The sequence below is a fragment of the Aulostomus chinensis genome, chromosome 2, assembly GCF_037954235.1.
Source record: "Aulostomus chinensis isolate RoL2024-O1b breed Wild chromosome 2, RoL_Achi_v1.0, whole genome shotgun sequence".
In the NCBI taxonomy this organism is placed as follows: Eukaryota; Metazoa; Chordata; class Actinopteri; order Syngnathiformes; family Aulostomidae; genus Aulostomus; species Aulostomus chinensis.
In genome coordinates this window covers 1217086-1227998 of record NC_141321.1, presented here as the reverse complement: position 1 = coordinate 1227998, position 10913 = coordinate 1217086, and the positions used below count along the sequence as shown (strand labels likewise).

The window sequence follows — 10913 nt, the reverse complement described above, 5'->3', positions numbered from 1 at the left end:
AAACACCCCTGCATCTGTCTTGAAAACACATGAATGACTTTTCACCATGATGTCAGCACGTAGCTCCTTATTTACCTCCACACAAGCGCAGCAGCTGTAACGTGGGAGAGGCTGCAGCGCCCCCATTGGGCAGACACACAGCTACACAACCCCCTAAAATACACACAGCCACACTCACTCACGTACATAACCACATAAAAACACAAACTCAAAACCACAGGCCCCCACATACAAACACATACACAGACAAAAAAACCACAGGCCCCCATCGGAGAGACACACAAACACAAAACCCACCCCCCACACAACTAAATAACTGCCATGATCACACACACAACCACACAACCTCCCCCCACACATTCTAAAAAACAAACCACACACACACACAACCCCAACACATGCACACTAAGACACACAACATGCAACCCCCACACACTCACACTCAGACACTCAACCACACAACCCCCAACACAAACTCACATGACCACAACCCCCCAAAACACACGCACACACACACACACACACACACACACCTAAACAACTTCCCCATAAAACCACATAACACACACGCACACACTCACACTAAGACACACAACCACACAACTAAAAAAGAAAACTATGAATCCAAGGAAACAAGCACCTTGGTATAATTCTGAAACCTGACAGCTTACAAAAAACTCAAAAACTGGAGAGGATATGGTGCTCCTTCACACAGGAGGAGTCACATATAGTCTGGCAAGAGAGCCTTAAAAGCTGTAAAAAAAGCCCTTTGAGGAACTAGAGCTTCCTACTACTCAGCATTAATAAAGGAAAATAAGAACAACCCCAGGTTCCTCTTCAATATTAGACTTTAACAGGTCTGGGCAGAACCATCACTTGGTCTGGACTCAGACCGCGCTCCATCATTTGGCAATAAGTGCTTTAGAGGAAGACATTGTTGTCAGGGCCTACAACTGCCTCTAAGGTTTCTGAGGTTATAGGTGCAATGTTGTCAGCTGATGGCAAGAGGAGAAGAATTTTCTCTCTAATAAGTAGAATTTTGTCATTGAAAAAGTTCATGAGGTCATTGCTACACAGGGAAACAGGAATACTTGGCTCAAAAGAGCTGTGGCTCTCTATCACTCTGGCTACTGTGCTGAAGAGGAACCTGGGGTTGCTCTTGTGTTCCTCTATTAGTGCTGAGTAGTAGCCAGCTCGAGTTCCTCAAAGGGCTTTGTTATAGTTTTTAAGGCTACCTTGCCAGAATATATGTGACTCCTCCAGTGTGAAGGAGCACCATCTCCTCTCCAGTTTTTGAGTTTTTTTGTTTAAGCTGTCGGGTTTCAGAATTGCACCAAGGTGCTTGTTTCCTTGGATTCATAGTTTTCTTTTTTGACAGGGCAATAGAGTCCAAAGTTGTTCCTAAGTTTCCTGCAGCACTATCGATAAAATTATATATTTGGGAGGGACTAATGTTGACAACAGTGTCCTCTGTTACAATGGGACATGACACTGAATTTAGCGCCAATAGAACGCACGTCCTTAAATCTAGCTACGGCCTGATCGACAAATATCTGGAAACTACTGGAAACACACAACCACACAACTAAACAACCCCCCCCCCCACACACTCACTTACACAACCATACAACCCCCCACACAGCAACACATACAACCACATCCTCCCACACACACAACCACATCCTCCCACACACATTCACACAAGAAAACACACAATCAGTCCCATGCACACTCACAATCACATAACCACACAACTACTTCCACACTCGCTCAGAAATACACTTACACATTCACTGTGCACACAGTCACTAAATGACACTCACACACACAATCACTAAATGAGCCACACACATACAAACATTTACACACAACCACTAAATGACACATACAAACAATCACACACACTCCCACAACCCTCTCTGTCTATTGTGTTATACTGTTTGTGTCGAGTGTTCTTGGTGTCTTGTGGAGCTGCTAAAACGGACTTTCGCAGTTAATGTTGGTGACCATGTGACAGGACCAGGCTCAGACACAGGACACAGATGCAGGGTTCATGATGATCTAAGCAGAGAAATTAAAGGGCTTTGAAAATTAAACTAATCTAATCAGAGCTATGAAACAAATACAAAATGAAAATCGCTCAGATCAAGGAGGAAAACACAAAAGCTATCAAATATTATCAATAAATAAAAATCACTCCAACCGTGGAGGAAAAAAGACAGAATGAAGGAAACTCAAAAGCACTCCTGAAAACTGGAGGCTGAGGACTATGAAAGTTAATCAATGAAAAATCACTCCAAGCGGAGGAAAGTAAAAGGGCTGTAAACGAAACTACTAACCCTGGTCTAAGGTATAAAACTTACATCCTAAAACTCTCTCAGAGGGATGCAAACAGAAAACAACAGGCACCACTGCGTAACTTGATCAAGGCTGTGGCAGGGCTTTGACTCCCTGGCAAGGGTGAACGCACAAAGACGAAACACACTGGCAGCAGACAATGGGAGACAAAGACTATTTAAACACAAGGTAAGGGGACACAGGTGGAAACAATCAGGGCGGGGCAGACAATCAGACTGGCACAGGAGGAAGGGCAAGTGACCTGAAATGAGAGGAGAGTCAATATTTCACAATAAGACAGGAAGTGACAAGACAAATAACCACCACCTCACCGTGGTGTGACACAATGTTGTCAGGGACAATAAAAGATTCAACCTTCAACCAAACACACGCATATAACCACAAAACTAAACAACCCACCTCACACACATGTAGACACATACATGACCAAACAACCCCCACACACTAACACCCAGCCCCCTTCACATGACCACACAACCCCCCCACACACTCACACACACAACCACTCTACACACACTCACAAAACTACACATGCAATCACACACACATGCTCACTCACAATCATACACAAAATCACACACACACATTTCCACACACAATCACTAAATGACACACACACCTAAACATAATCACACATTTACAATCAAGCACACAATTACTCAATGACACAAAGACAATCACACAATCTCTCTCTCTCTCTCTCTCTCTCACTCACACACACACACACACACACACACACACACACATAAACAGATTCTCTTCACACATGCACACGCCCTTCTTCTTTTAATATCCAGTACACTTGACAAGCTGAGGCATACAGCTGCCCTCCACTGGTCACTCACAGCTCTGCATTTTACAAGCTGAATCCACGCAAGAGTGTAATTAATGGTGTTATTTTTTTAACATGTCAGTTTCTCTATGAAAGTTCTCCAAATTAATTCCAGTATTTTTGTTAAACCTACTTTAAAATTTAGCTCTGAGCTAATTAAAGACTGCAACTCCTGTACTAGTCATCATTTTTTCTTGTTATTGGTAAATGTTGATCAGATGATTGTAGCAAAGCCACTGTGGACACCTGTGGATACCAGTACTTTTAGACTGCGGGAGGGTCATCTTGTGGTACAATTGTGTAAATAAGTCTTACAATGTTGTAATAATAATATTAATGACAATAATAATACTGGCATTGTGTCATGGGACAGCGTGTGGATAGTTAGAACTTGTGGAGCAAGACCAGTTCTGCAGTGTCTTTGGCTGTTTGCAGTTTGGACAGGGCACAAAGTGGGCCATCTTGCTGAAGCAGCTACAATGAGGATGACTGTGTTGATGTGGGACCAGGGTCTATGTGGAATGGGAAGTGGCTGCAGGAGTCCTGTAGGTGCATGACGGGAGGTCTTTTGCTGCTTGCAGATGGAGCAAGCACTGATGAAGTCACAGGTGACATTCTCCAAGGTGGGCCACCAGAATCGCTGGAGGAAGAAATCTTGTGTGTGTATGGGACTGGGCTGACAGATGAGCTTGGAGGAGTGGGCCCACTGAAAAAATTCCGACTTCAGGTTTTCTAGAACATAGAGGCACTTGGGGGGGGGGGGGTAGGCACTGGGACTTGACTGACCCAAAGTGGCGGTTCTCACTCTCTCTCCGATCTCAGGTGGTGATAAAACAAAAAGGAGTAAGGATGGTGACAGGCTTCACAGTAAGATCCTCCCCCTTCTGGAATTGTGGGACAAATGAAACAGGGTGAAGAAGAGGGACCAGTGGGCTGGTGGGACTTTAGTGTCTTTGCAGTGCAAAGGCACTCAAGGTTCTTGTGGACAGTCCAAACTGAGAATGGCTCCTTGGTGCTCTCCAGCCAGTGTCCCCACTCCTCCAAAGCTAACTTCATGGCAAGCAGCTCTCTGTTGTCAGTGTCATAATTTCTCTCAGCTTGGGACATTTGCTGAGAGAAAAGGGTGCAGGGGTGGAGCATCTGATCTGCTTTGGACCTTTTGGACAAGACAGCTCCAACCCCAGCATCTGAGGCATTCACCTCAACCACAAACAGATGATCAGGATCTGGTACTTTGAGGATGAGTGTATAGGTGAACCTGGACTTGAAGGTATTGAAGGCTTCATTGGCTGCAGGTTTCCACTGGAAAGAGTACAAAGAGTACAGGCAACTCTTGGGCAGGTATCCACCAGGGTAGCAGAGTTCCACCCGCAGAAACTGGCTTGGGTGCGGAAGTCTATAGAGTAATGCCTCACAATGCAGGTTCCCTGTTGCAACCCCATGACCAGAGACTGCTCAGAAGGACCCCAACCCAAACACCTTGTGTAGCTATTCTGTGAACATCTGGAAAGAGGAGCACTCAGAGCCAAAAGCAGTGGGAGAACAGCAAGGCAGTTATCAGAAAGGAGCCACGAGTCTTGTCTTAGCATTCAGGGGTTTCCACCTGGGGCTCAGGGGCATTGCTAGACAGAGATGCAACCGGAAATGGTGCTGGAGGGGCAGAGACAGGTGGAGTAGTTTCAATAGAAGTGATGAGCATTGTTAGCAGCAGTATTAGTCCAGCTAGCACCTGTTCATTGTTCTCAGCTGCTTGCCTAGCTTCATCAGTGGCTGCAAATGTCATTGCCTCATGATGTTGGAGGAAACTCTTGATCTGCTCCAATCGGTTCAGAGGTGATGGAATGTATGTACGGTCCATAGTTGGCCAGATTATACTTTCAGAGGTTGAGGTTTGACCCAAGAGCAGCACAAAGCAAAGCAGGCAAAGTTGTTGACAGAGGAAGACAGGGGGTCGGAAAACCAGAAGCTGGCAGTTTCTTCCAGGGAGACCAAAGTCATAATGGCAAGCAACCACACGCAAACGAGAACCAAAAGACACACAGGCTGAACTCACAGGTAGGGGCGGAAGGCAGTTAAAGTTACCAGGGCAAATAAGATAAGGAAATGAGATCGGAGGTAAACAGAGTCAAAACTGGGAGATGAAGTAGAATGCTGAAGAGTCATTTATGCTGCAATGCCAATCTGGCAATGGGTGAAAGGAGGCATGCTGCTGAAATACTGGTGGCAGATGAGAGTGATGAGATGCAGCAGGAAGAAAACAGGGGATTGGAACTGATGAGACCGGAGGTGACTGAGCCAGACGATAGATAGATAGATAGATAGATAGATAGATAGATAGATAGATAGATAGATAGTTAGATAGATAAATAGATGCTCCATTCGACCACCAGGTGGTAGTACAGGCTTTCAGAGGTGCATGGTCTGGGCCAGTGCAGGTCTCCAGCCTCCAGCCCAGCACTAGGGGGCAGTTTCGGGCCCTGCACTGGTCTGGGCTCTATGGAGGGATGCAGGATGGTAGACTGCCCCCCCCCCCCCCACACACACACACACACACACACAGAAGCAGCCAGTATCAGTAGAACATGGTGGCTCTGATGAACGTGTACAGACCGAACCACTCTCGGGTTCATCCCAATCCGTTGTCCTCCTCCTCCTCATTCCATTCCTCACCCTCCTCATCCCACAGTAGGAGGAAGAGAGGAGGAGGCAGAGGAGGAACAGGAGGGGCCTCCTATGCCCCCTCCACCCCAAGTGTATTGGACCATTTAGAACTAAAATCGTACGCTGCCCATCTGGCTACTCTGCCAGAGAGAAATACCCCTCCTGTTCACCATCTTTCCAAGCACCGATGGGCAATCCATTTTCTGCCTTTCCCCTCCTCAGCCTCCTCCCGCTCATCCTCCTCATGCTCCTCCTCCTCTTCTCATTCTCCTGCAGTGTACTGGAATATTTAAGAGAACTAAAGTCATCTGCTGTCCATCTGACCTCTCTGCCATTAAGAAACACCCCTTCAGTTCCCAATCTTCCCAATCACCTGTGAACAATCCAATTTCTGCCCATGTCTCCTCCTCCCCCTGCTCCATGACCTCCAACACCCCTGTGCGACCCTGCTGGCAGTGGTCCTGTCCCAGGGCCAAGATGTAGGATCAGGTGTCAGTGTCCCAGAAAGATCCCTGTCTCTGCCACATGTGGGCAGATCAGCTTTGTTGTTCTCAGTGCTGCTGTCGGTCCATAGTGCTGAGCACATTGCCATGGCTGCCCAGGTGCTGGTCTGACACATGCCCTCATTTCCTGCAGACTAAAAGTCCCCCATATTCACAATGTGGTGAGAGGAGTCAACTGAGGTGTACCTCTACTTAACAAAGATACTAAGATTCTATGAACAGGACACAGGACAGAGTATTCACAACTACACCAGTGAAGTACAGAAACCAGTTAGACTTGCCAGGCACACTGAGGATAGGGCAACAGACACCATCTAGATAGACAGCACACTCCATAGGACCACCTGGAGGCCTGCAAAGTAGCTGTTGTGGATCCAGAGAATCAGCAGCACGTAGGCCGGGTGGGTTGAACCACCCTGGAGGTCAATGAAGAGGGTGGAGGAGTCAATCTGCACAGAAAAAATAAATAATGACAAAAAACGATTGGTTTCTAAATGTAATAGAGGATACATTTTTAGTTGTAAAGAGCTCTTCTGGCACAAAACATAGAAAATAGATTAACCCCCTAAACCTAACCAGAGTTTATTGACTGAGTAGAAATGAAGGATATCAATCATTTCTGTTTGTAATACACTTAACATTTTAGCCTTAAAAAATTAAGGGTAAATCCTGATAAAAAAAGAAGAATTGGTAGATTCAAGAGAATGAATCAAAAATGTGTTGAAGACTAGACTGAGTCTGCTGGGGCACTGCAGACATCTGTCCACCATGAAGACATGAGTTCAAGACAATGTGACCATCTGAAGGACACAGGGTCAGGGTTGGTAACCTAGTCCATGAGACCTGTGAACTCAAGCCCGGACAAGTCAAGACATGCCTGCGGACAGTATATCTCACCAGATTTGAAAACACCACCCGCAGCAGCAGGCATCCTATGAGAACACAGCCCCGCCCAGCCTCACATGCAGTCCCTGTAAGAAACAGATGGCCCTGCACCACTCCACGACTCCAGGTCCCGGCATCACGATCGGATCATCCCATCGGATTTTTTCAACGCCTAAAGCAGACTCAACAGAAATGGCTACACATCCCGATGGTACGTCAGAGCATCGTGTAGAACAGGATGGGCCAAAATGCATGGACATGGCTCAGGTTAATGGTAAGTTTTTCCCCAATGCCTATTTGTTTTAATGCGTTTGTGTTTTAACACTCTGTTTTCGTGTGCATAGATGAGGGTAGACGTTTGTATTCGTCGGTGGAGACGCGTCAACTAGAGGATCTGCCCTGTGAGATTCTAGTGGGATCTGCCCACGTATATGTGGAAAGTGATGATCGCTTCATGGACCGTGAGACTTCAGACCGCTTGATGGACCACCTGACAAGAGTTGGACTGTTGCTGCTAAACGAATCAATCATGTCGCAGTGGTTCGATGACTGTGAGGAGTGCAGAGCGCAGCGGCGGGACGATGGATGTGTGGAAGGGACCACACACACGTGATGATGACATAACCTATCGGTACTTTGATAGGAATTATGACGCCATCATGACGAGGTTGTGGAACAACAACTTCCTGCGCACAATCGGAAACTTTCTATATTTAAAGAAAATGCTCATCAGCCCCTCTAAAATAGCAGGAGCCATTGACACACTGTTAAACCATCCAGCCCAACCAGACGCTGCAATGAAAGCCACTGACAGCTATTATGGCAGCATAGCGTCAGGACCTGGATACTGGGCCAGCTGTGTGGACCACCGCTTGATTTCAAACACATGGCAGCCAAAGTGAGGTTATTTTCGATGTGGGTGTTTTGTTGTTTTCCCTGTAAACTCTGAAGAGTTCAATAAATATCAACCTTTTTCAACACTGTGTGTCTTGTTTTCTGTGATGACATGCTTGTTAAAGGGGCTGGGGTGATCAAATCTGAAAATGTAATTAAACATGAGTATCAGTTTTAAGGGGTTCTGTAGTAACCCATTCTGGCAAAAATATTAGATTTTGTAAAATACTGCGTTTAAAAGTAAACTCAAGTCCGGACAAGTCAAGACATGCCTGCGGACAGGGTTTCCTCTACCTCGCCCGGCAACAAATGTGTGATATTATTTAACGTGTTTGATGTAGACGTAATTAGGGTTATTTGGGGTGTCTGAACATTTGCCCCGGTCAGGTGGCAGGGCTCCACCCATTTTTCATTTATTAGTATGGTATAACCACAGTGGTTCAGGAGGTCAAAACAGTTTGAGTAACCGGCCTACGCGGTGCACAAGCACAGAGGATCGTGATCCTGATTTTTCTGATTGCTGGGAGAAATAATGGCTGATCGCAGCAGTAAGCAACTCCGTATATATTAACCACGTTTACATGCAGACTTTTTCTTCATTCCGATTGAAATTGTTCAGATTGAAGAGTTCGGGTCAACTGTTTTCATGTGACGTGATCTATTGTGATCTGGTGTTTTCATGAGCCACTTCATTGAATCGGAACAGCCGTTTTACCGCTGTGTGTCTTGTGCAGAGCGATGTTGGTCAACGCCGGCTTCATTGAGTTTTTTTTTAACAGTTCGGAATTTCTTGTTTTCCTGCCGTCTAAGCGTGCAATCATGTTCAGGTCTTTGAGTGTTTGTATTAAGAAATAAACTCTCCCCCGCAGAACAGTTCTGTTTACTGCTGCTTGGATGCCGCCATTTTTATCATGTGAGGAAACATCACTGTGCATTTACATAAAGACAGAGCATGCGCAGAAAGAACAGCTTCACCGGTTACATGATAAGATTTTACAGCTGATCGGTTTGGGAAAGGAATAGTCTCCCACTGTGAAACCGTATGAAATTTAATTCGGTTCAGGCCTCTTTATTCGGATTGAGGTGTTTGAGGAACATTTTTATTCGGTTCGGGCTTCTACTCCGATACTGATTGGAATATTAGGGTCCATGTAAACCCAGTTATTGTCTTCACATTTTACAGGAACAAATTTACCACTAATTAAGTCTCGTTCCAACCCTATATTAATTAATCACTTATTTGTTTACAGACACCCCTGCCACACCTGAGCGCAAAAACAGGCTCAGTTTAAAGAGGAGACGATTGACCAGGGCACAAGGGTGTGTATGAGGGCTAAATCATCCTTTGTGTATGTAAAACACCCACCACACAATTTAACACATTTAATTTTAAAAATACAGACCCTGTGAGAGGAAGCTATGCACAGCTGAGAGAAAGGCAGTGAGCCCAAGGCATGATGGTACGTAATTGCATGCTTTTCAAACAGTTTTATTGACACCCTAAGACCAAACAAGTTTTTCTTATTTTCAATTCATAGATCCTACACCGGGATTCCTACATATCCAGCAGGCGGTCAATATGCTTGAAAGACTACCTATTTCCACACCTCACAACATTCAACTGCCCTTGACACCGGAGGGCGCTAGAGGGCCCTGGATCACGCAACTGTCACCCACAGTGGTGGCTCTGGTGGCGCTGGAAGACATTTGTCAGACCAGACCTACAGAAGACGATTTTAAAGCTCTGGAGGTAATTTTTGCAACAGAGCTCAAACCAGCACAAGCAGACAGAGCGGAGACGAACCAGAGTAAACCCACAGACAAGGATTTTAAAGATCTGGAGGAAATTTTTGCAGCAGAGCTCAAACCACCACAACCGGCAAGAGACCCTGAACTTTTAAATGGAGGGCCTCACACCACACAGTCACCACAATCTGAACAGGTAATTGCTAGACCTGTACATGAACCTGAAGCCGTTGCTTGTAGCAGTGTTAACACACCACACATTTCAAGACAAACTGGCTATGGGCAGGGGTCTGTGAGGGAGATTAGCCAATTTAATGCTATAGAACTGCGTCAAAAAGTTGATTTTAGGGATGTAGCTACTGACAACCCTGAATGTGTACTCACTTTTATTAGAGACAGGCTCTCTGGAGTGATTGACAGCGCGTTAGAAAGGTCACAAGCTGGCAGTGTTTTAAATGTTGTGTTGAGAGGACCGTCCCTGGCTATTCTATCTAAAAAGGCACATGCCCTCTTTAACCCAAACAACTATGTTGAAGATAACAGCCTTTGCTTTTCACTATGCCTAGCCTAGCTGCCGATGCCACAGCGTCTGAACCCAACAAAATGGTGCTTGCCACACGTCTACACACATCGGCAGGTCTCGACCCCTCACGACCGATTTCATTCACACACGTGGCCAAATTTGAGGCTGTAATAAATGCCAAAATTGTGATTTACCACCACACAGAGGCCCGTAAACGATTGCAATGTTTCCAGACTAACACCGCTCCTAATTTAAACACCATTTGGCTTTATCTACACAACAATCAGTACTACTTAATCACCAACGTGAAAACTTTTTTCGGCTCAGCGTATGTCTGCAGTTACTGCTACAACACTTAAGACAGTCCTCCAAGGCATAAATGTAAATATTTGTGCAATCTTTGCTTTACACACTGCTGCGAACGAGCGTCACTTTAAAATACAAGGACTGCAACCGCATCTGCAAATCAGAGGTTTGTTACAAAGCACACAAAGAGCACGATAAAACTCAT

General features: G+C 45.6%; 1 long non-coding RNA gene across 1 annotated transcript; it reads left to right on the top strand.

The window, feature by feature from the left end:
• Window positions 1-9361: 9361 nt before the first annotated feature.
• On the top strand, window positions 9362-9804 carry LOC147268724 (uncharacterized). Its single transcript, XR_015111134.1, has 3 exons — window positions 9362-9453; window positions 9535-9593; window positions 9672-9804. It is a non-coding gene; the product is annotated as an uncharacterized LOC147268724 (long non-coding RNA).
• The last annotated feature ends 1109 nt before the right edge of the window (window positions 9805-10913 follow it).